The sequence below is a fragment of the Cygnus olor genome, chromosome 5 (genome assembly GCF_009769625.2).
Source record: "Cygnus olor isolate bCygOlo1 chromosome 5, bCygOlo1.pri.v2, whole genome shotgun sequence".
NCBI lineage: Eukaryota > Metazoa > Chordata > Aves > Anseriformes > Anatidae > Cygnus > Cygnus olor.
In genome coordinates, this window is record NC_049173.1 from 16844066 (window position 1) to 16871180 (window position 27115).

The window sequence follows — 27115 nt, forward strand, 5'->3', positions numbered from 1 at the left end:
TTCCTTTAACAGCCTGGATGCACGTAGCTGAGGAAGGCAGCAACCTGGCTGACCTAAGTATTTTCATTTACTTGGACTGAAGAATTTGCAAGTCAGTTACAAACACTGAGGGACATCACCAGGTGAATTTTCAGTTTTGCTTATTTCCATTTTCCTGTTCTCTTGTTCTGCAAAAATCCTTCTTCTGCTACCTTGTGATCATCAGATACTGCACACAGAACGCACCTGGTTTGTAAAACAGTAAGACCTGGTAAACTTCTCTTGCTTAATAATGGATTATACCTTTAACAATCCTTTACTTGAGCATGGAAGTGCTTCAATTCAAGCTGCCTAGCCTGTCAGAAAGCACTAGTTAGAGCACTTCTCATCAGCCACCAACACAACCGCTCTGTAGTCATTCAATCATAGTGTGAAGCTCTTGAGTTATTTTCCAGCGTAGTCACTCACATCTATGCTAAACTAATCCAAGATAGATTGTTCAAGTTAATTTTGCAGTGAAGACACAGGCTAAATGTTTTTCCCAACTGCATGGGATGGTTAATGCCAAAATTGGGAATGATACATACCAGTTTGATTTCCAGCAGTTGTTCCATCCACTAGACAAACCTCTGCCTGTTGTTACTGTGAAAGCATACATTTTGGTTTAATACAAAGTGGGCAGATGACCAAGTAACAGCTCGTTTTTTTTCAGTTCAGCTTTTTTCCCTAAATTTAACAGTTGGGAGATTTCGAAATGGGTCTGCAGATGAATCAACAGCTTAAATGGTTCAGTGAGCAAAATAATTGTATTTTTTTTTTCGTCAACATGGGGATTTTATCATATTTGTACTTGGCAGACATAACAAATTCCAGTAAAACTCATTTCAGTTCAATCTCTCTTTTCTTTAACTCTCATCTCTTAACCATATTTTTGCTGAAGGGCTAATACTGAAAACAAGAAGTATAACTCCACAAAAGTTAATGGAGCTTTACTGATTTACATCAGCGTAAGATTCTAGCCCACAAATTTTTCTTTAATTAGAAAGGTTCAGAGGCATAAATAGTGCAAACACGCTAAGTGCACAATGTTGTTCTTAACTACGAATTTAGAACTACAGAAAAGAATCCCAAAGTAGAAAAACTGTGTGCATGGTACATTTCAACAAAGACAGAAACATTTTTTCCATGGCATTTCTTAAAAACTACAAGGCACAAATCAGAGACGCAGATTCTGTAACAGGCTAGAAGCTGTGTGCCTCTGTAAATTCATCAGCCCAAATCCACACCAATAGTTACAGAAATTATTACTATAATACCAGTCCTGTTTCAATTCGACTCTTCCTGTATTTGGAGACAGGTACCTATTAAGTGCTCTGATGAAGATCATAATTACCTTATTTCAAAAAAGGACAAAAAATATATATTTATCGTTGCATATTATTTCACTGAAGACAATTCAAGCTGTAACAAAACAGCAAAAACACACTCAGTACTAGACTACGGCAGTATTTACACTGAAGAATCACAAGGAACTACCAGTGGTAAGCAAAACAAAACCCTACATACTGGGTAACGCATGTTGACATTTTAGCCTTTATTTAAAATCAATGGCGCTGGTGCCCTTTTCTATTGGATTCACACAGGAAAGGTTAGCAGAAGTCCAGTTCATGGGGCTACTCTGAAAACAGCATAGGCCAAACTAAAGCTGAGCTAGCAGGTAATGGTGAGAACCACCAGGTACTGCCTTCCATGCAACTGGTGGGGAGAAGTACCTGGACTTCTGTCAGACCCGGCTCCTTATTCTGGTTTGTAATCCCGGCGTTGTCGTCACTATGTTCCCCTCAACTGTAGGGTGAACCGGAGGTAATCCCCTGGATAGACATGATCTGAATTACTTAGGCAGTCTCTTAAAACGTGATGCCAAAAGAGCTGCCACACCTAAAATAAATTCCTCGTAGAAAGCAGTCTTAACATAAACCCTTGAAGAAGCAATGGTTATGTCCAAGTATTCGAGAATTCCAGTCATACCCAGCAACACACACCGATAACACGCCAAGCCAAGCCATACCCCTCTTACTCAATCAAGGAGGGCTGCAGCGGTTAGGGATGTGATTGCTAGACTAAATAAACTAAGTCATTTTTGGAAATATTTGGAATACGGGAGCTCATCAGAGGACTCTACGACATAAACAGTGTTTCACAGCAAAAGAAGCCTGCCTTAGTTTTCGGATGAGGCACATTGCACTTAAAACTGAGCTGCAAGTGGCGAAAATGTAAGGAAATGACAGATTCTGACACATACAGAGTAACTGCAGAGTTTAACAAGTCTCAGTAATGCAGAGTACTGACAGAGAAGGCTGCAGCCAAAGAGGACTGATGGTGTAAACTGTGCATACGGCTGCTCTGCCACCACATCAAGTGGGAGGAAATCTGTTTGAAAACCAAAGGCTGGAGCTGCTTCCGAGGAAAGCAGGGTGCCACAGCTGTGCCAGCAGGCTGAGGAGGTGGCTGTGGCCGCTGGAGGAAGCTGGGGAGGGGGCGGTAATCATCTAAAACGAACATTTAAGGAGGGAATTGTGAATCTGTGAATAACTGACAGGAACAATCACAAGATGAGTTGAGTATTTTCCTGCCAATAACTGCAATCACATAAAAGCATCAGAACATTCACCTTCTGTGAAAAAGCAGCGTTACAAGTAGTGACAGCAGGAGCACTGTGGTAATCCACATACAGGATACAGAATAATGTTAATGTCTATAGAAAGAATATGCACATGCACACACAATTCACCAAGTCACGCTTTCCACCAAACACCTTTCATGAAAAAACATGAATGCAATCAAATAATTAATTTTCCCTTAATAAAAAATGCGACAAGAAGAAAGTTCCACTCATCTTCCCAATAACACAAATAAGGAGCTGGAACTGCAGCTCCCGCACTTGGCATAGCTCTGGGTCAAGCAACACAGATTACAGGAAGGAACTGTTCCACGAGGATGATCAAAGAACAGCAGCAGCTCTCCTGTGAAGACAGGCTGAGGGAGTTAGGGTTGTTCAGCCCGGAGAAAAAAAAAGGCTCCAGTACCTAAAGGTGGGTACAGGAAAGCAGGGGAGGGACTCTTTGTCAGGGGGTGTAGTGATAGGACAAGGGGGAATGGGTTTAAACTAAATGAGGGTAGGTTTAGATTAGATATAAGGAGGAAATTCTTCACTCAGAGGGTGGTGAGGCACTGGCACAGGTTGCCCAGAGAAGCTGTGGATGCCCCATCCCTGGAGGTGCTCAAGGCCAGGCTGGGTGGGGTTTGGACAACCCGGTCTGGTGGGAGGTGTCCCTGCCCATGGCAGGGGGCTGGAACTGGGTGATGGTTACGGTCCCTTCCAACCCAAACCATTCTCTGATTCTATGAACTGTTTGGAGGAAATTCCACAAAGCCATTTTACATGCATTTGGCCTAAATGCCAGCTGTACTTCTAGTAAGCTTTTAAATGCTACCGCGCTGACATCCCAGAGACATGAAAGTGAGATAATAGGCATGTGAATATTAAAAATAATTGAAGTAATAGCCTAATTTGCAAGCACTTTCTTCCAATTCAAATCCAATGAGGTAGAGCTGTAAATCAGGGTACAACAAAAGTCATCCCTTCATTATGGCAAGCCTTGTTAGGAGAAGTTGAAGTAGAGCATTATCTCCACAGCATTCTTAAAATTAATTATTACATATACACTAGTTGTATAAGGTATGCACATAACAAGATAACTAAGTATAATAGTTAATATCATAAAAACAACAAGAAATCATTAATAACATTACATAAGAATGAAGAGACTACTGATAAAAAGGAGCTATGGCAGTAAAGAGCCTCAAGGAAAAAATAGCATGGAACAGGGAAGAAATCAAAGACTTTTTGTGAAGACAGCTAAGAAAGATGACTGAAATAAGTATAGCGCATACAGACAGAAGCACAGAAAATAAAATGAGGAGTGTGAAATTACACAAAACATGCACAGTAGGGAATAACTACTGAGAGAAAAAATGATGTACCATTTTGACTAAACATAGAGGGATGTGCTAACGAGACTTGAGGACATCCAGGAAGAAATGTCTGAAGGTTCACAATCTGAGAAGAGAAAAATGTGTGAATAGCAGGCAGAGATAAACATATTTGGAAGTTACCATCAGAGAAGTTAAGAACCCATCAGAGCAGAGCTGAAGATGTTATAAAGAAGAGAAGGCAACAGAAGGAAGAAAGATGAATTATGCCAAAAGAAAAATAAAAAGGAAGACAAGAACAGGCAAGAAACAGAGGTAGAGTCAGTAGTATGAGAGGAAGCGTACAGACAGATCACAGCCTGTCCCAGTGATCTGCCTAAAAAGATGGGCACACAAACAAATGGCAGCTGGCCCACGTAATTCCTTAGCACTGAACCTACGGGAGCCCCAGATGTTCAGAATGTTTTAACCAAAATGGCCCAGCTGTAATTCCCAGCAAAGAACCCACAAAAAAAAGTAACGTATAAAGAGCCTTTAGTCAAGTACGACTGGTAGTTGAGGGCAGGTGATCTGCAGGACTTCAATAATTTGCAATACTGAATTCTAAAACACAGTAAAATAAACCCAGAAGTGTTTACCTAATCCCAATTATTTTCATGGTAGCTTTCCCCTTAAAAAATCACTGCACATTTTGGCCCAATTCGACATCATTTTTCTTTAGATTTAAGAATCTTTTCTCTGCCAAAATCTAATTTACTTTTTGGCTGACATTTGAACAGCATTAATTAATAAACTATAACAGTTGGACTACTATTCTATTTTCAACTCTGGCACTACCCTGACACGTGACCTTGAATAAACCGCTCCAGATCATCTGTTTCCCTCCTCACCATCTTGCCTCTTCCAACGACTGGGATGCAAAGGGGTTTTGCAATGAAATATTCATTAAATGATAGTACCTACATTACATGGCAAGCTGAACTTTTTTTAAATCGTAATATAGTCAAAAAGACAAAAAACACTTTCCTTGCTACCAGACAAACATATCAGTAAGAATAAAGAATACAGTTTCAAGACATCTGCCGAGATGTAGGAGGCCAGGATCATTTAGACATTTGTTAGCTGGACTTGATATTACTTCAATCTGTAAAAGCTTAGCTAACAATATCACACAGGCATAAGCTAGCTGTGTTTTTCTGCTTTTGATCTATGTGTCTGTATTTACGCTTAGGCATGCGTATTTTATTGGTGATTTCGCTGGAAATGTTTCAGACTTCAGCGATACCAAACATAATGCTCTCAACATTTTGCCTTTTTCTTAAATAGAAATTCAATGAAGAAAATAAATACACTAATGTGCGCACATGCCGTGCAGAGGAACAAATAGCCATTGTGGTTTTAGAGAAAATAATATTAGACTATGCTACATTTCATGCTTTGAAGTGTTGAATCCCACAAACTCTGACACTTTATTTGATCTTATTAGCATCTGCCTTTCCACTAGCAAAAAGAATCGTTGAGCTGCAGGACCAAAACCAATACTGCTTTTTATCAGGTGAAGTTGAAGCAGACTCTGACTGCACTGAGTAACAAACGGAGCTGAATGACTGGAAGCCTCCTCTTCTACTTTGACTTCCCTGAATTGCATAATCAGGAAAGATATCACATTAGCTCAGGTATGAAACACCTGTGCTACCATGTACAAGTGAACTCCCACTCAACCCAATAACACATCTTCCCTCCCCCCTCCTCAACCCTATAAACCGTGCTCCTCTCCTGAAGAAGGGAAAAATAGAAAAAGAAGAATTCGATCATCTGAGATCACATTGAATTCAATGCAAAATTATGTGCACTCTTTAGCTTTTACTGAAGTACACAGCAAGAAATACATGGACATACTGGAGACATATTAGACGACAGCGCTGTAACGAACAGCCACACTTAAGAACATGTACTTGCATATCAAAATAAGAAAGGGAGAATTTCAAATATTACTTTCAAGGTTCTAACTATTAGAAATCTTGCAGCCATATTTACAAAGAAACAGCCCCCAAATCCAACTATAACACTGATTTAAACAAAACTTCAATAGAGGGGTGTCACAAGGATTTAGAGTGGGAGTTTTGAGACCTGAATCTGCTACATGAGCATTTGTTCCAGCTCAGTCCAGCAGAATGACTCCAGACTACCCAAAAAACATCTTCCAGCTCTATGTTTCTCTGTCCAGAGGTGCTGAAGTTACACCCAGGCAATTTATTCAAGTACAACTGTCCCAAACCAAGACTGCATATCATGGTCATAAATGCCTACTTGAGTAATTAACCAACCTGATCATTTGCTGTCACTTCTCCGTCTCTCAGCTTCACATTTCATTCTTCCCACCCATGCTTATAGCAGCCTCTCACCCTCTGTGCACCAAACTTGCTTTCAGTCCCTTTTAAATTTCACTTCTAATCCACAGCCTTCCTGTCTCAGGTCCAGTACCTGCAGGACCTTACTGCATCTCAGTCACTTTCTTACATTTTATCTCCGTCCCCAGCACAGGGAAGTACCTCAAAGCATAGATAAACATGTCCTCTCAAATAAGGATGAACATAAACATAAGCATATGCTATACTAAGACAAGGTCTGGGAAAGCGAGCGTTTTTTCAGTTGCAATAAACACATTTCTAGATATTCCATTTGTAACCCTATAAACTTACGGAGCCCCCAAAATAAGAAAAATACAAGAGGGAACAACATCCCAAGTCCCTTTTCATTTATTGAACTAGAACAAAGTTTAAACTGCTTATGAAGCATAGCTAGAAGAAAATAATCAAGACTTCGCTGATTTTTTTCTGGGGCCTGCGTGTTTTAAGGGATTGTTGACCAGAGCAAGGGTAAATAACATTTTCCTATACATTTTTCTTAGCCTTTTCAATACACAGTTCCCCCCTGTATTAAAATATAGCTGTAAATAACTAATAATTCTCCCTTCTCCTTCTATTCACATCTTTTAAAAGTTCTCAAAACCAGTTATTTTAAGGCAACTCTGGTCACAACAGGAACTGAGATCAACAGCTGTTACCTCATACAATGACAGGAAGCAATTAAGAGGCCAGAAGCACCCTTGTTGGTCTCACAAACCCACAGAACAGAGGAATACCTAGTAGCAACAGAATGAAGATGAAACTTTTCAAAGATGACTGGAGGATTTAGTCCTGTCTTGATTTTCTTGAAATATTGTGTCCAAATCCCTTAATCAACTTTGAAAATCTCAGCTAGACAGTTCAGATTCCTTGATACCAGGGGGAAAATGTCTGAAACTCCGTAGTTTCCATATGAAGTATAATACGAGATACTACAATCAGTGGATCTAACAAAAAAAAATCCATTAAGACTCTACTTTGAATGTTTTCAAGTAAAATACCCAACTTAAACATTTCTAACATGTCAATTAACTTGGAATCCAATTACAAACTTTATGTTTAAAACAGAATAATTCTCTCTAGCTGAAAAACTGACAGTCTAAGAGTTCAGCTTCAAGTTTTGTATTTAAAAATCAAAGAGACTTCAAAATTTCTATTGATCCATTTCTTCCTCAAAAGATGAAGAGAGGAAAAATAAAGTATATAAAATTTGAGAAGAAAGCGATAAAGAAGAATGGAGAAAGCAGATGAAGATAAAATAAACAGAATCCTGGAAAAGTTTTCCAGTCATAAAAGGTGTGATTAATATTACCTGGCTGTATCTGATGCACTCTTTTCTAAGATCTCTGTCCCCTACCTGATGCAAGGCTAAAGGCAGACCTTCCAGCACATTCTAGGTGCTTAAAGATGAGAATAATATTAATAGAAATAATTTCTATTAATAGCCGATGTATGCCAAATTTAACATGTATTTGAACCAAATATATTGCTTCCAAAATGAGGTAGTCAAACTGAATGTTAAGAAATCTATTCCTGTACAAATCTCAGCAGAATAACTAGGCTTCAAGAATCATCTCTAAAATACGATCAAGGCTCCAGGTGAGTCCCTTACCACTTGTACTATTCCCTTTTAAGAGAATTTTGAATAAAAAATAAAGTACGAATACAGAGCTTATCCTCCCAAGAAAGCATTAACCTGCTAGGACTAAGAATTGCAAAGCTCATGTATAACAGCACCACCTGGTGTGGCTTGCCATGGATACAAATTTCAAGTGGACAAAACCTACCAGCTCACCTAATTTACCTGTCAGCCAATGCAGAATTCATCACTGCAACATGCTTTTGGTGCTTTTCATTTTCTAGTTCATTTAAAATTGTTGGTTTTTGAAGACATAATTCATATCTAATCAGATTTCTCAAGATTTGATGCAGAAGTGGCTCACGAGCTGGCAATGCGCATTTGCAGCCCAGAAAGCCAACCCTATCCTGAACCAGAAAATCTGCCTCCAAAGCTTTCACTCCATCAGCCATAGACAAAATACATGTCAATGAGTTTAGCTACACCAATTCTTTTTAACATGCAGATATTACGGTGCTCATGTTTTTATCTTTTGTCCCAGGCTATTGGTAGGGGTTGCATCTCTGGCTAGGTAGAGAGTACAAACTAGCATCTGTGTAGTCATACAAAAGCGCTGAAATTTAGAACTTAGTACTCTTATTTAATCCTGCCAGATTCTGGTGTCTATATATTCTGCAAGACCATGTTCACAGTAGTCCCCTGTCCCCCATTCTTCAACGAGAAAATCATGCTTGAAAACCAATCACAATTCAACTTTCACGAAAAAGCTGGCACATCCCACTATACACTGGCATACCTCACTATAAATGTGTACAAAAGAAAAGGTGAAACTAACACTAAAGGATCAACACAGCTGCTTTCTAAAGCACTAAATAATAATATTATCTAAATTCTTCCTATGTCATTGTCACAAGTTTGGTTAAAGGCCAAGCAACTTGCAGGCGGGCTTTTATTTACAATCACAGGCTTGCTAAGTTTCTAATTACCTCTCAAATTCTGCCAGACACTTTTGGCAATTTTTAAATAGATATTTTTGTAATTGCCATGCCATTAAAAAGGGAATCTGTAAAGCCATATCACTTGCACAAGTTCCGAGTCCATATGCAAAATGCCTGTGCACACAAACCACCCATTATCTGGTAAGATAACCCCCTAAAAACAGACTGAGAATTAATGCTGTCACTCAAGCTGAAACAGCCTAAAGAAACCAGTAAGCTTCCTCCATTCTGTTCTTATTTGTGAAGATCTGCTCCCCAAAAGGCATCACCTGCCAGGTTCCTCTGAAACACAGAGGGTCCGTTTCAATGGAAAAAAACCATGACTGTTAGTCACAAACATACACAATGCTCAAGTGGTGATTGAAAATTCATTTTACTGTGTGTTTTATCCTCTTCAGTTTTCATTTCATGTGTAGATAAGTCATTAAAGTTTCCCTTAGGACCAGTCTATGCCTATTTTTTCAATTTATTTTCCTCAAGGTGTGCGTTGCCAGAACATCATCATCTGCCAGCAATTAAATTAAGTAAAACAATATCAGGCAATTTTGAAAATCCTTTTCAGAGAAACTACTCCCTCTGCAAGAAAATTAAGTGAGCAAAATACCTGTAACCTCTTGTCACTAGCCTGAAAAACTAATTAGATCTATGCTTTTGATAAAGCAAGCTGACAAGCACCTTTCACCTCTTCTGTAAGATCCAATTTGCCTTGGAAATTTCTAATTTCTCTTTTGGTGTGTCACATGTGATTCATCCAAATACAAAGCAAAGAAAGAAAAAAGAGAGAAAAGATCAAGTACTTTTGGACTTGTACTAATGAATAATGTATTTTATTATTCCAGCCATAGTATCAATTGTCAAAATCCAAACTTCCATGCATAACAGTTTATCAAACATACCTTCCAAGTAACCACAAAAGTCAGATAAGGATGATTTTACACAAAACACAGCAGAAACTGCCAGAAAAGTGGTTCAAATGAAGGCCCCCATTCTACTTAGCTATGAACAGAATCTAAACATTTACCTAATAACACCAAATAGGTGCAAAAACAGGGTTAGAGAAGTCCAATTGACCTTGGAATTGCTGAACACGGGCGTCCAGCCAGCTGCAGTGGAATGCTTTGCCTATTTATGTAAGCTGGGCCATATGAAACACCCAGGTGACTCCTAGCATGGAGGGATCTTGGAAATATGCCTTCCTGCTTACCCACTACTTTTTTTTTTCTTTTTTTTTTTTTTTATGTTATAAAGAAAAAAGTGAAAATCATTTAGTCTATTATTAGAATCCCATTCCTCAGTTGTGGGCGATCCTGCTTCAGGAAGGATGAAACGATTAAACAAAAATACTCAGCTACGACTGCTCACATGCACAAGAATCTTCACATCTGTAGTCCCTAAACATGAAGGGGTAGGGCGCTCAGTTTCTCAACTACTCTTTAAGTTCATTTCAAGTATGTTTTTCCATTTCCCTTGGTTCTTCCCTAAGAACCAAGTCAAAAACTTCAAATTCAAATCAAAGCAAGCAGCAGTAACTTTCATGCATTGGACAAGAGTTTTTTACCACATGATTTCTAAATGGTAGCTAGCACTCTTCCAAAAAGCAACTGTTATCTCTTCATGATAAGGGACCATTTCTTCAGTGCTCTCCCAATATTGGATTCAGAAACACAACACTGTCCTCTTAGTATTTCCTACCAGTTCAAGTTCGCAAAAACATGTAAAAATTAGAGCCGTGAAATCCTAGCATAAATTTCTGTCACAGCAAATGCTATTTCCTCTTTTCCAATCAGTTTTAATAGATTTCCACATTTTGAAGCTAGAAAGGACCTTTCTGATCACGTATCTTATTCATGTATTTAACTGACTGCAGCTTGTGCTATGCCAGGAAGCCCCACATAATCCTTGCTTTATTAATCCACTCTTGGTTTAAAGACAAGACATTATGTTTCTAAGAAATCTTTTTTGCAGTTGGATTACACCCACTGTTAAAACACTTATTTGCTTTTTATTTTGAAGTTATCATAGACCTCCTTGCAATTTCCATTTCCTGTGGGATGAAAGTGGCAGTTTTTCAAAAACTACAGTAGTTATACTAGCTTATAGGATGTAAGGATCTCATATGCCAGGGCACAGTTCTACTACATTACTCTTTAAGATACGATGAGATACAAACCAGCAAGGCTTCCAACAACTTATTTAATAAACAAATTATTTTGCATTGCTGAAAAACATATGGACATTGAGGCATTCAGGTCTGTAACAAGAAAAAGGACGATGAGGTGTTTTAGAGAGGGACAGGTGCTCCTGATCACAGAAGCAGACCTCGGTTTATCTCCATAACTATTTACAAAAAGCAGGTTCTGTTCCTGACAGGGGTTTTGGGGGGCCACTGCAGTATATCTACGTATTATAGACATAAACATTACACTTGTTTTACTGATGTTTCTACTATGCTAGAATATCTTAGACCCAGACACATACTTCAACATCATTGTGTAAAACTAAAGCAATTATCAAATGTAATGAATTAACTCCTTTCTTATTTAGGCAACAGAGCAGTTTACCAGGTTTTGTATACGTGAAGCATGTAACTTTACCTGCATTTGTCTTCATTGTTTCACAAGGGAAATTATTAGGTGTACGTGCCCACAACAGTACTATTAAAGCACAAATCGATCTCAAGCTATTCTGAAAAGAGCAAGACTGATGCCACTGCTTGGGACCCTAACAGAGGTAAGCACCTGCTGCAGCCTAGTTAGTGAAAGCAACATCCCTGACCACGTCTTTTCAGAACACCCTGAAAACCTTTCCTGGGCTGGATAACTGCCTCTGGGGTTCACCATTCAGACACAGAGGTTAACCTCAACGAAACGGCTACAATGACTAAGGCTGGGAACAGCCTGTGGCTTGCAGTTTCCCTTGAAATGAAGGGCTGGTGCTTACCATATGATCCCTGTCTGGCTCCTGGCAAGGTGTTGGACCCCAGCTGCACTACCCAGGTGTCAGGAATGCAAAACAGTTTAATACTGCTGTGAACTCATATTGTGAATAATGAAGAAAACAGCTGAATCCAAAGAGCTCCTATGTATACTCAGAGTCATCTCAGGCTAGTGTGATAACAGCACATTTTAAAAGATTTTTTTTTTTTTAAAAAAAAAAAAAAGGTCAAGTTCTGCCATCAAACACATACATATGAATAATTTCAATAAGGAAAATGAAGCCAAAGGCTATGTTAAATGTCATTAGTAGCCTTCTTCATATCCAGAAGAACAAGACTGTTTCAAAAATGAGGATTTCAGTGTCAAGAGAGAAAAAATTGTATCTGGATTTGCATTTATTCATACTATTACTAATATACATACAAATCAAAAATATGCACATGAAAGGTCACTGTTGTGTTTATAGGTTTCAGTTGTTTACCATACCTGAAAATAGCAGTAATGAAGCTGCATGCATTAACAGTATTGGAGCCAGGAGTAGAACAGAGGTAATGCACATTGGGAAGGAAGGAAGGATAAAATTCAGAGATAACAGGGGAATGGTTGGATTCAGCAGCTCAGCATTAGTAACTACATTAGGGATGAAAAAGAGAGTGAAGAAAAGACTGGGAGAGTGGAAGAAAAGACGAATCACAGATTCGCTGAGGAACAGACCTTTCCAACCCATGTTTGGTGGTGTGTGTACACACACGCTCCTTATTGTTACCTAACAATCATGTTAAAAAAGAAAATGTGTTTGCTACGAGCCATGAAGCTTTAGGCTGTGTCTGTCCTGTAATTTCACCAAAGCTGACAGCATGAGCTAACAAAAGGAAAGTTTCCAGGAGCTGCTTGGTTTTGGTGACAGTCAGAGGACAACTCAAAAGAAAGATGTGAGAGTCACTGCCGTCTCTGTGAGATGAGAGTGAAGAGAAAAAAGAATACCAATGACAGACTGCTGAGGGAGCCCAGAGAATGACAGCAGGGGCAAATGACTTTCAAAGAAACCTGGAATCAACAGTACTTCAAAATGAAAAAAACACGTTATTTACATGTTGTGAGAAGGCCCTTCAAAGGAGTATATTTAAAAGAGGATAGGTGCAGAGATTCTGCTCTTCACTCCTCTTGCTGTGATACTCTTTCCGGTCTCTTCAGTTGGATGTACAGGAATTGTCTTTAATTCCTGAGTCTAAGCGAGAACTGGATGCTACTGGGAACAATCTATGGGTTAGAGAGAGAAATGTGTGAGCCTGAACAGCTACCAGAATGCCTAAACTGGATACTCATGGATTTAAATAAGAGTTGAGCTTTAGCAAGAGTTGAGCACTGCATACCTACAGCACTGAAGTCCAGGCTGTTCAAGAGATTGAATTTACTTTCAACTGCAAATTGAGCATTTAGCAAATAGCACAGTGTTACTCCTTATCACTATTAGAGCACGAGCATTCTAACAATAAAAATTGATGTTTCCTTAAACAAAACATCACGACTAAAACTACTACAAAAGATGATTCAAAAAGATCTTATGGCCTAATTGCATTTTGTCTTGATAATGAACTTTAAGTTCTTTCTGATAAGCATGAGAAACAACTGCAGATAGATGCCATCTAATGCTGAAGGCACTGTAACACCCAGACGTGAGAGCAGCAAGAAGAGCTCTGTCTCTCAGCTTTACTTCTTTGGTTGACTTTGGTATGTTGGGTGCTGAGGAAAGTTCGTCATGAAACCATGTAGAATATTTAGAAAACCCTGCTTAGATGGAGAAATCCTTGACTACTGCAACAGAAGAGCCAACACTACATGTAATCTGGTCAATGAAAGTGGTCTTCGGATATAGAATTGCAATTATAATATTTTCCAGAAGACTCTCTGAAATACATTTTCTTTCCCAATCTAAAGCAAAATGAAGAGTTGCATGTGACTTACTTTGTTCCAACCTATCGAGCATGTTGAGCTGAATCAACAGAAGGAAACTAACTGAAATAATATCTATAAGCTTTTTTGAATTAGGCCCTAAGGCAGTTTTGACGAGCAGAGAAGGCCAGTATCAAGAATCAAAAGACAATTTCCTAGTAGACAGCTCCCAGACTAACATCATTCCTAAGTTCATTTTTAAAATAGCAACAATGACCTCAAGCAAATCATCCTCTTGCCTCTTACATATCTACAAGTTTTTTGTCGTTTAATATTCGGTGCTTCATCATATTGTTATAGAGAATAATTTTCCTCCTCCTTTTTTCCTTTCATAAACAAAATACCCCCTTATTCTGGTTGCAGCTGAAAATTATTACGTTGGGAACAAAATTTCAGCTAGATGCTTTAACACTGTAAGAGAGCACATCTAGTAATCTCTAGTAGCAACCAACAGCAGGTATTATCTTGCTTAGTTCACAACTAAGTACAGTAGGTATGCTGTTTCAAGAGACATTTGGGAAAGCTTCTGATGGTTCACAATTACAATGCTTTTTAGATCAAAATGTACTTTGCAATTTCTTCTCTTTTAGCATGTGTTCACAGATGACTCAGTTTTCTGACAAATACTTATTTAGTACTTTTGCTTAATAGAAAAATCAATGAGAAAAACAGAAAAAATACCAGTGGTAGTTCCATAATAAGAATAAGGTGTGTGCTCTTTCAACTGTTTTCTTTACTTTTTACTAGCTTCAAATGTGTTTTTTTGTTTGTTTGCTCATTTTGTATCACATATGTTTTGGGTAGGTGTAATTCTTTTTATTGTTAATATAGTAGGAATTTAAGAGATGTGTTAAAAAGTTATACACCTACAAAAATAATGTCTTAGCAAAAAAAAAATGCTTCTGGTTTTGCCCAGAGGAATGTTTTGAAGACACTTTAAAAAAAAAAAGTTGAGGGAAAAAGTTAGTGATTCCTCATTCTGTATTCAAACCACCCATAAAGAACTAGGAATTCTTTCTGGATTGCTTAAAACATAGAAAACATAGATGGTAAACTTTAGATCTGTTTTTCTGGCCGAAATTAGATTAAGAGCTTCTGATCTAGAAGAAGATTCAGTTACTTAAAGCCACAGCTGAGAAGATGCTTAGGTTGTATAACACCAGCCATCACCATACCAATGTATCAAGTACCAGCCCTAGAAGCAGGAATAGCGATGTCACAGGTGGACTAGTGAAGTAAGCACCCTCTTTCCCAAGTTCTGTAGTCTGTCTCTGTTCTGGACACAGATGTTGAAGAGGAGGTGGCAGTGACAGTACCTAGGGTAAGTAAAACTAATTCACTTCCTACCTTCCCCATCACAACTTGCTGGTTGAACCAAAGAGTCTACAGAGTAAGGTGCCCTGCTTGCTTGCTGTCTTTCTTTATCAGAGATTAATCCATCCTGTTCCAGGAAAGAGAAGCAGTAGTGAAGTCTACATTGTGCTAAGCAGAAATTAATCTTTTACCCACATTTACCCTTAGGCACACCAGCACTCCTTTCCTGACTGCAGTCATAAAATTTCAGCCAGAAGGGTGGACTGCACTCCCAGACAGACTACTTACAATCACAGAATTGCCTAGGTTGGAAAAGACCTTAAAGATCAAGTCCAACCATCAACCTGACTTACAGAGCCCCATCACTAACCCACATCCCTCTCGTCATTAGGACATTATTCTAGGTCCTGGGAAAGGTTGCTGTGAATCCACCAGAGCTGTGATGGAAACAAGGATTGTTTCACAATGTTCACAATGCATTCCCCAAGCAAGCCTCTCACTCCTGCATTGCTACACAGAATACAAGGACTGCTATCTCCCTTAGCCATCATTTTGAGAGAAAATGGCCATGTGTTCCCTATTTTGGGCTAACCTCAGTGGAATGATATGCTCCGCAACACTCCTGCAGGGAAACCTCAGATTTGCAAATAACGTGGATACTGAACTTAACACAGGCAATACTCATTACTTGTTCATGCCAGAACTCTGATATACATTTTGGCATTTTTCTCTCTTACTGGGCTTTGTGGATTACGTGATCATGGGAAAATTCAGGCTGGAAGGGACCTTATGCAGTCTTCAGTCTAACCTCCTGCTCAAAGCAGGGTAAGTTCTGAAATCAGACCAGACTGCTCAGTGCTCATACATTTACATCTTGAGACATCTCCAAGGGTGGAAGCTGCACAACCTCTCTGGGCAACTTGGTTCAATGCCTGGCTTTCCTCCCAGTGAAAATCCTTTGCCTTATATCCCACTTGAACCTTTCTTGTTTCAACTTATGCATGGCCTCAGTCCTTTATGTACTTAAGTTTGCTCCTGCGCACTCTGGATGTCAGGTCTCTATTTGCAAAACACATCCAATAATAGCTCTCTGCCTCTGGGGAGAGGAGAGGTGTTGTAAGAACAAATTACTTAATATTATTCATTTTATTAGATCTCATAAATGAAGTGCTCACACATGAGAATGGAACGTTGCAGGCCACCTACGTGGAAATGGTACTTTAACACAACGTAACACACTGAGCTTTCAGGCTGGAGCAATGCCTGCCAACCAGTTCTGCAGATGCTACCTGATTTGTGGAGTGACCAGGTGAGGAGAAAGCAGTTGGGATGAGATCAGTGGTTCATGCAAGTAGCACCTCTGGCTTTGGTTGTAAATTTAAAACAAAAGAAATGAAGCGGTGACATGCTGTTCATTCCTTAAGGTTCAAAGCACTGCTCTCTGTCAACGTTGAGTGTAATCCAAAGCACGCATGGAACAGGTAATAATTAAAAGGTAAAAATTATTCCTGTTTATAAAAGCAATCTTTCTTTTCAACAGCATTATTTTACAGTTTGTGAAAGGGTATCCCTTCTTCACAATTAACACCAGTTCAAAATCAGAAGTTAATTTTTTCTTGTTTGAGTTGAAGAATACTTAAAACTTCTGACTTCAGCAGAGCCCATTAGCAATGCAATTAAATGCTCTCCTGAATTAGGACCATAATTTGATTATGTATTGCATGGGATCAGGCTGGCAGATAAATTTAAAATATTTCCTTAAAAACATCCACAGATGTAGAATTACATAATTAAGCTATTTTAGATCATTTAATGAGGTTGCGAAAACATACTAATAGTAATTTGTCACTTGGAAGCTTGTGCTGTTGGACTTCTAGTTACTGAAGCAGCCTGCCTTAGTAGAGCAGAGGGACAGGGGGAAAAAAAAAAAAAAAAAAGTGAAAAAAATACAACCTTCTAAACATTTAATAGCAATTTTGTTTGAATATGTAGAGCAAACAAAAACACAGATGGATGCAGTATATTATACAGTAACTACACAGGTTCTGTTAGCATTCAGTTGAGATAACCTCTATTGCTCCCCCATACTCAAACATTGGAAGCACTACACAAAATGTTCACATTACACGAAACACAACCGTGTGTTCTGCTCCTGCTTCAGTCACTCACCACACATTTGTGCATCAAAGACAGTAGGCACATGACAAACACCATACATCTCTCAATAGGGCATCTCAGCCCTAGGGTTACTTTTGTTGTTTTGGGTTTTGTTTGTTTGGTTTTGATACTTATGCCACAGTAACATGACTTGCTCTTGCAGGCCTGTCGCTTATGATTCAAAATTCATATTTCCTTTCTTCCTTTTTTTTTTTTTTTTGAGCGTCTCTACTCACATGCTGCATGTTTTCATTTATTTTTATCAGTTTGGATGGTCAGCCAGATTTCTGTTTGCTGTGTTACACTGCACCCATGTGACTGATGTGAGGTGGACTTGCTGCTTTTCACAAAGAGGAGAGAACGCACAATATGGTAGGACTAGAGAAAACAAAACGAACAAAATGTTTCTCTTTCATTTTTCATCAAACATGCATACTTACAGGAAAGGTGTAATTTTTGTTTTCTGGTCAAATACACTCAATCACAACATACAAATTCAGTAATATTATTATACTACTGGGAGAACAGAACCACAGAACCAGGTCGGTGTTCATATATAGGACTGGAAGGTTCCGGACATTCCCCAGAAGAGGGACAAGATGTAAGTGAACACTAGGGGGAGCTGGAAGTGCAGAGGGAGAGATGCCCAAACGGTGTCCCATCAATCTCTCACCGTGGTACAATTTCCTCACGACTACCTTGAAAAATGCTCTCAGCACAAGTTCTCTAGTTAAAAAGAGGTACATGCTACAAAAAGAGCCTTGAGTTTATCACAGTTCATGTTCTCTGGATAGAAAAAGCACTGTTACGCATGCCCCCAAATTATGCAGTCTAATTGCTACGTCTGTTACTCAGCTGTTACTCAGCTGTTACAGACTGCACGTGAGACCAGTAAGCAGCGCGACATGCAGAAAGCCTGCAGTCCAGCCACTTTTTAAGTGACGTTCCACACAGCAACTAGTGATAATGTGCAGTGAGGATATAAAAACTGGAAAGTATCCAAACCCAGGATTTAAAAACATGTATGAACAAAATATACATTGCTGCTACTGATGGATCTTGTGTGCACGCTCAGTAGGTGAACGAGGAAATCACTAAAATGTGCCCAAGGGGTATGAAGTGGAAGGTAACCAGTAAGATGACGTGGGATATAGTGTCTAAGGATGAATCCTGGGCTCTGTAGACCTGGACTCCTGAAGAACAGAATCCTCCAGTGCAGGTTTCGGTCACAAGCAGAGCACTGAGCTGCTGCCCGGGGCGCTGAGCGACACACAGTGCAGTACGGCTGCTGGGCCGCCTGACTGAGGGAACTGCCTGACAAGTTTGGCCACCAACAGCACTCGGTGAGAGTCAGCAATGCCTACTTGGTAGGAAAGGGAGATTTGGAGCACTCCATAACAGCACTTAGTGAGTAAACTGCAAGTCCTGGAAGAGCAAGGAGTGGGCAAAAGTCCCAAAATACTCAGTGTGTCCAGTATCAGAGCCAGACCCCAGCAGAAAGAATCAGCCGGCATTTTGAAAACACATTCCCCACACACCAATGGTAACAGTAAACTCAGTATCCTAATTTTGACTTTCTAAATTTCTTTGCTACATGTAATCAACGAGAAATGAATAATGGAAAGGTCCAGTTGCACCAAACAACCCGTTGTCACTTGTTTCATGAGACAGATGTATGTCTGCAGCAACACAAATGAGACAACTAGATGTCCTTCAAAGTCACACATACGCAACTTCTTCCAACATCATATTGGTAGTAGGAGGGTCTCTTAACAAAACCAATTCACAAAATCTTAAGACAAAGCAAAATTCAAAGTCATGAGCAAAATTTAAAGAAATACAATGCAATAATTTAAGAAAGAAGTTGGTGGCCATCTTTCTACCATGTTAGCTGGGCCTTTACCAAGATGTACTTAGAATTGTCTCTGGGGACAGAATTTCTCTCCTGTAACACCGACTATGAAGGAAGCTTGTCTTAGAAAGGTGAGATACACCAGATTCACCCAACCATCAGTGCTCAAGGAATGCCTATCTCCACCGAGAATAAACTTGGTCTGCATGGCTCAGTCTGAACTTTAAGTGGTTAATGTTACATGGACGTTACTCACATCATAAACAACCAACATGATCTATATTATAGGGAGCTAAACTTTAAATGCTGAGTGCTCGGTACTGTCAGAAAAGCCAAATTTTTGACAATTAAAAAAATCAGTTATCACTGTTTTTGAATGAGTGAATATTACTTTAAATTTACAGACACAATAGCTATAGCATAATATTTGGTATATCATTTGAAGGGTATGTAATTTTATCCTTAAATATTTTCAAGGAGGAGTTATTTCAAATGCATTGTTCAATTTGAGAAACAATTTAAAGTGTATTTCAGGTAAATAAAATTGCCTAGTGTCTTGTATTTTGTCGTTATGGCTGTCTTTCTGATGGCATTCTGTAGCTTCCATTACCTTAGCACAGCATTTCAGTCTAATGCATGCAACTTCATTACATTTTTCTGAGACAGAGTATTTTTAGTCCAACTCCATGAATGAGGCCTGTGACACTGAGTTAGATCAGAACCACCAAGTTTAGGGTTAAATCTGGACTAATACAGAATTTGAGCAAATAAGTCTAAAGAAAGGATCCAGCGAGTCTCCACCAGTGGTTACCCACCCCTGGAGACACCAGGAATTCAGCACCTCCCTGTTTACCTTGCAGGTTCCCCGGGCAATTTCACCTGGGGGAAAGCAGCAGCTAGCTTCTACCTGAGCATCGCCGCCTTCCACTAGCAGGGCAAAACAGTATTAAAATCTGCCAAAGGCCCTAGAGAGGCTAGATCCACTAGGTATGCTCAAAGTACTCCTTACACATCTCAGTAAGGCTGAGTTCAGCATAAGCCATAGTTACTGTGGCCATTTTAATTAAAAAAGCTAAACTTAGATCCTTCAATTCCCAGAATATTGCTCTCATTTCACCGGATGCTAGTTCAAGACAGTACCACCTCTCCCTGCAGCAAAGGGTACGGACTGTAACTATCCCAACTACAGACCCAAAGTTGATTCATGCAACAGAACAGTTTTGCATCTTTGCACATTTACTACTAAGCCAGTCCAAACTGAGTGAAAAAGTACCGCAAGCAAGACAAAACAGCTCTACAGTTACCAACCTGCTCCACCAGAACTGCTAATTTTTAAACTCGTTTTCTCTTACAGTCAGAGACTTTTGCTCTTTCTCTCTCCCCCTCCTCAGTATCTCCTTGTGTTTAGCATGAGAGACTCTGTGGCGAGGGCAACTCACCCTGACCTACCTGAGGTAGGTGTCAAAATAACAAACCTTTTGTGTTCAGGAGCCCTCACCGACTTCTCAGGGGGTGCTGCAAGCATGATTTGGGTTTAAAGGCCTACAGCATTCCAGAAAGAAGATACAGTTTTTCAAAAAACATGGCAGAAAGTTTTCTGTAACTTCTCTCCTAAGTGTCAAGATGTCCAGGTACCTAAGGATCCACTTAATGAGACTGCCAGTCATCTAACTCCACCTGAGGTCCAGAGAACCAAGAACCTTTACTTCAAGGATTTCACTGAGAATCTGTCTATATTCTTAAGTATTAAGGTCCTTAAAATCCCCTTAGCACCCCATTTTCCCTCTTCTGTTCAAGCAAATTTTCCTTATAGATTTTAATGAGAATGGAATAAAGTTATTTTTTAATAATACTTCTAGTTACATCACTAACAGAGAAACAACTTCTATCATTAGGGTTATAAACCACACTACGATAGTATTTTGCTTTATTAAGATGCCGATGTCGGTTCCATAACTTTGGAGGCACAGAAATAGGTTAACAATTTAATGTGTGGCGGACACACAGCGCTTTTGGACCACACGCAACACTTGCTACCATTTTCTGGCACTTTTCCACGGGCCAAGGAGAGCAACGAACCTCAAGCACAAAGATTTACAGTTTCTGTTTTACCACCCAAAGTCATCTACCATGATTCAAGGTACTTCTATGCAAAAGGTAGCACAAGAAGATTGCCTGGAAGTAATTCATTTTCATAATCTCCCTCTCTGAGAGGGAAACAAATCAAGCCATGGCTACTTTGCTTTCTACCAGCCAAATTAGTTTCACTGTGATGTTTCTGAGAAGTACAACACATGAATTTTAAACTGGTTGTAAAAGTCCACAGAAACTCAGTTTAGCATCTTCTGTCTGTACTGATTTAAGCACTCTTCTCAAACAGCAGCAAAAATAGTTTTGAGATGTCCTTTCCCTTCGCTCCCCTCCTTCCTCCCACTTATCTAGCCCCTCTCTAAGCATTTGGATGACACAGGCATATTTCAGTACTTATCTATGAAACCGAGCATGTCCATGTGTTTGCTATGTAATTAGTAGGGGAAATGACGCCTGGCTGCAAACTGTGATTGAGGAAATCACACACCTGGCTGCAAACTGGGATTTTGTATTATTATTATTTAATGTCAGAACAGAGATTCACTATTTATAGTGATGAATAAGCTTTGCAGGCTACTATGCAGTCCTGCTGTGAAAGAAAAATGGTTACACAACAAATTATTCCAAAATTAAGAGGAAACTTTGTTTTCCCCTCTCTCATTTGTAAGTTGCACTGCTAACATGAATTAAGAATAATGTCCCTGAGAACACCAAAAAAAGGGTATTTCTCTCAGTGGAATTAAGATTTTAATGCTTTGCCTTTGATCTGAATTACACAGTATTCTTTAAATCCAAGAGCATGAAATTCCAGACTTCCGTAAATAACCTGGGGCTTGCTAGCACAAATCTGTCAACTAACAAATCCCTCTTCATCTCTCCAAAGGCTGCATTTCTAAAGGTCATTAGATGGTCAGCTCACACACTAGCTATGCAGATCATGTAAATATAGGAGACAGAAAAACAAAAACTCTCCCCCCCCATTTTAGGTAACAATTCTTAAGAATGTCAGGACAAAAAAAAATGCAGCTGAGGGCAACTAATGTACACTACTGATAAAACACTGATACACATGGTAAATACACACATTTCCCCTCAAACTTCTAGATATTACTAGCTTAGTCACACTGATTTCAAGCTATTGATAACTTGAGTCACCACTTACTTTCACTCAGGGCTGTCTTGTGACTGTATTGTCAGCTTCACTGTGAGGAGTTAGATGGATATTGACTCCTTTGACCCAGTCAAGGCAGTTCTTGCCATTCTTACCATGCTCTTACTGCCACTAGCCTGACTTGTGTCTGTAGAAAGTGAAACTCAAATGGCACCATGCTCCATCACATTGGGCTAGAGCGAGGAGTTAATGAGGATCACTAAAAACCCGTTTAATGCACTTACATGTATTCTGATGCACGTTTCTTTCATGGGTCTGTCCTTAAACACCAGCAGAGAAACCCTAGCTCCTGCTAGATGAAGCAGGCCAATGCTGCATTTGCTATGTACAAAGTCCTACTGATGTCAACAGTGGCTTAGAAAGAGCCAGTAGGGTCACACCACTGAATTATTTTGGAAAAAAAAACAAACGACAACGAAACTCAAACCCCTTGGTTCCTGCACAATTCTTTGATTCCCTATTTTGCCTGAACACAGGCTGAAACTTGAATGATTTTTACCAATCAATAATCAAGGCAGTGGAAATGTCCCAGTCCAAGAAAGGACCAACAACTTTGATTTCAGTTTAATTACATTTAACTTTTAGACTTGTGTATAAATGCGGTACTGAATCAAAATGTTTGCTCAAGTCAGTCAAGCAAAATCATGAATCTACTACAAGTATACTTTAAAATCTGCCTTTCAGACTAAAGTGAACTCATTTCAGTCTTGAATAGCCTAACAAACTTCCAGTTCTTGACAACTTCATCCTGGGACAAAAACAGATCCTCAGGGACTGCTGTCTGCCTGCGTCCTGTTACTGCCACTGCACAAGTCCACCCCATAGTCTCAGTTTCCAAAATGTGGACAAAAAGAAAGATGCCAATCAGTCAAATGAAAAATTAATCCAAACACCAGAAGTAAATAAATATAGATCTCTAAATCCAGACATACATTTAGAAGATTAACTTTGAGAGATAGGACTATTTCTGTAATACTGAAGTGCAATCATGTATGTGAGGGTCATTTCACTTTAGCAGAGATGTCACTCCAGCCTGTCCTCAACACTACGTGGGAGGTTTACACTAATCAACTTTTTCTGAAGTTTAAATTCTAGTGCCACATCAATAGCTGTTACACAACAGCAAGAAATACTAGCTGTGCTGATTTTACAAAAGCAAGCCTGTCCCTGTTTTCAAGCATTGGAATCGACAGATATTTCCCCATAAAAAATAATTTTAGATCATAAAGTTCAGTGATTTAGACAAGAACAAATAAATAAAGTGATGCATTATGATTTACAAAGCCAGAGCTATTTTACAGTTAGCATTAACTTTTGGCAGGCCTGGAAAAAAAAAAAAAAGGGAAGAAGAAAAAAGGGGGGCAGAAATTCTAAAGATTTTTATCTTCCCTATATACCTCACACAACGGTATGATTGTTCTCATAGTTTTATTTTTGTGTTTCATTCTTTATGTATTGGCGAGTCAACTTTTTCCCAGAAGAGAGAGGGAGCACACTCCTTTCCCAAGTTTGTTTCAAAGAGAATCAAACAATCTGAAGCATTTTCTCATAAAACATAGACCACGCAGCTCACCAGCCAGCAAAGCCAAATTCCTATTCTTGGCTTCTGTTACTTTGCAGTGGTAAAGCTGCCTGGCACTCACAGCAGCCTCTGAAGGAGCACACGTGGAATTTAAGCCTTTTAAATTCTAAGAAAGTCTTTCAGCTAACGAAGTCCTTTTCTAAAGCAAACAGGAGAAAGAAAAAAAAAGAGGGGGGGAGTCAGACACGTCTCATCAAAACACACACGTATTCACACGCTGGACTTCAGGGGGAATCAAAACATAGTGTAACTCTGGTTAATCTCATAATTGCAAGAGGCTTTTATCCATGGCTGTTAAATAACACGATCCAAGTTGCCTCGCCAAGATTAAGTGCATAAAGTCACTCTGCAACTAAAATAGCAAGTCACGGGTGGGTTTGCTATGCCGTTTACATTAAGAAGAAAAAGATCATTTTTTAGTAATTACCCTTATAAAAGAATGACTACTGTGTCTTTAACACACAAAGGTATTACTACCAGATATAAATGCACTCATTGTAAACATAATGACTGTAAAACTTTGAATTTTTTACTCCTGTAAATACCTAATTTGATGCACTATTCTAAAACATGCAATCCATTTGTTCTTCCCCATATTAAAGATACCGTTGCTCCTTTTTCTGCCTGTAAAATTACATATTTAGGATAAAAAAAATACATATCAGAGCAATGAACTGAATAATTTGAGGGTAAGAGACAAATGCTTCCCTGACAAGCTACACCATGTTTACATTCACTCTAGATCAGACACTATAACGTGGCACCTAAGTAGGTGTCAGTCTGCCATTAAGGAATCCAGGATCATCTTCATTCTCTCCCAAGAGAAAGGCTTAGTATTATAAAGATGCTTTTCATGGTCAGAGCCCAAGCTAACTGGATAATATTTGTAAAAGGGATAAAGGGATCTAGGTTCCCAGCTGGAAATCAATTAATTTTTTTGTTCCCTGGGAAAGAAAAAAAAAATGCTTTGTGGAGTGAAGGAATATAGGCAGAGTCACAGAGAGCAGTCACTGCTGCAGCCACAGCTGGAACTGAGGATTTCCTGGTCCCCATGCCATGCTGAAGCACTGGATCTGGTCTTCTGCAGTAAATAAGACAAATAAGACAAGCAGAAAACCATCTTCATTTACTACAGGGATGGAAGCTAGTTTTCTATTAAAATATTATATATACGAGAATCTACTTTTTATAACAATGAGCAAGACTCTGGTTTGGGGTCAGGTCTGTAGACCCTCCAGAATCACGGGATATCATCCCCTACCACAGCCTGAGCAAAGTGAGATGCCACAAGGCTAAGCTCTGTAGCTCTGACAGGCACAGAGCCAAGGCTGTCAAACAGCCATTTTCCACCCTGTGCTTTGGATACAGGAGGTCCTTACCTCTTCCACAAGCCTTCAGATGTGCTTAGTCAGTCTCCATAGCTGAAAACCCTTTGAAGAAGGGTAGATTTGACCCACAGATCCCAGCTGGGTCCCTGTCAAGGAGTATCTGGCAGAGGCGGTGCAATCTCTCCTCCTCAGAGCTGCTCAGCAGTGCTCAGCTCTCATAGTCTGATCCAGAGTCAGCAACGTGGTAGGACCAGAGCACTTGGAAGCAGTTACTGGATGGAAGGGCAGGATTCTAGTTGTGAAGAGGCTCATTTTTTCCTTAAGAAGCACATAACACATGCATCACTACTCCCATCCCACCTGCAGTCTCATCCCAGAAGACCAGTGTTGCCGGTGGCATTTACATAGCATTCAGCCCTGCAGGGGCAGGGATGGACGACAAAACATTGAATTTTGAAATTGTTCAACAAAACCAAAAGATTCTACAAATAATTTAATGCTGTCCACAAAATATGAACAATTTCAAAGCCACTGAGCCTGTAGAAACAGCACTTTTTAAGACCCAGAAGAGTTTGTATGATCACAGCAACTGTTGTTTTTTCAATTTAACTTCTCTTCTGCATGTACAAATCGGTCTTCTACAGTCATTTATAGGTACCAGCTAGTGAAGCAGGTACTAAGTAAAGAGAATTTCACAAGTAGATGTTTAGCAGAGACTTTATTCTTTAGCCAGTCCGCAATTTTTAAAAGCAAACTTTTTAAAGTCAAGATTGCATTGTTTCAAAAGCAGTTATAAATACATCTTTCAACATCAGCAAACTGTGCTCGCTGTGCAACCTCCAAGACTACATGAAGAACAACAGTATTTTTACCATCAGCCCCCCTTAGCTCATTAGAAAGGCAAACTTTGAGTCGGGTGGGAACAGACTGTGGCCCATGCAGCAGGTGAATCAAGTTGACTTCCCTTTACCAGTCTGTTGTCTTGCAGAGAAAGCAACCCAGCTCCAACCTTTAATTACCTAAGCAGTACTTACTAAACTTAGTTGCCCTGAATATCCACAGATTAAAGCAGTTCTGGAGATGATCCCAGATAGTCTTTCCAAGTAAGAACTCTCCTACCAGGTACTGTCACACTAATCAACCCTGGTAGACCAAATAACCACAGTAAACACATACAGAATTTAAAGAAAACATAACTCACTTCAAATTTGAATTACTTTTACTTGTTCTCTTTCCACACTCAGAAGTCAGCTACAGTCAATACAATTGATACAGTTGATATTTAATGCAGTCTCTCTCTCAGAGTGTTACCAACCTGTTTTCCCTCTTCCACAAAATATCGCCCAGTGGTACAACCATAAACACAGCAGCTTCCCTTGTCACTATTTTCTTTCTCTGCCTCCTTCTCAGGATCCAGGTTGTTCCTTCAGCTTGAAAACCACTTGCTGGCATCTCCGTGGACAGCAGCTGTAGTCCTTCTCACTCCCATGTCAGAACAACTGAAAAGATCTACATGTTCCAAGGATCTTCTGTTGGTCCTTCTCCCTTTAAAGGGAGGAGAAAGGGAAACAGCTGAATGCTGCCTTACGCAGCAATTACCAGCTGGTGGGACTGGCTGGCAATGCTAAAACTTCACTTCCCTGAGGCAAGTTGGATACTTCACTTGACAACCCTTGGGTATCACCATAAACCAAAACCATTCAGTGTGCCAAAGCTGGTCTAGGCACACCCTTGCCCCACTGATACCAGTAATGGTACGGTGTAGCTGGTAATG

General features: G+C 39.5%; 1 protein-coding gene and 1 long non-coding RNA gene across 8 annotated transcripts in view; one reads left to right on the plus strand and one right to left on the minus strand.

Moving 5' to 3' along the window:
- The window catches only part of SLC24A4 (solute carrier family 24 member 4), a 93109-nt gene that overhangs the window by 50352 nt on the left and 15642 nt on the right, over positions 1-27115 (minus strand). The window contains exon 1 of one of the 7 annotated variants that reach the window (XM_040558713.1): positions 26657-26876. The exons of the other annotated variants lie outside the window; for them this stretch is intronic. The gene's annotated coding sequence lies outside the window, so the exon portion shown is untranslated. Of the gene's footprint in view, positions 1-26656; positions 26877-27115 lie in introns of those variants that run through there. 7 annotated transcript variants of the gene reach the window in all.
- LOC121070912 lies at positions 15102-19646 on the plus strand. Its single transcript, XR_005820291.1, has 3 exons — positions 15102-15167; positions 17584-17689; positions 18184-19646. It is a non-coding gene; the product is annotated as an uncharacterized LOC121070912 (long non-coding RNA).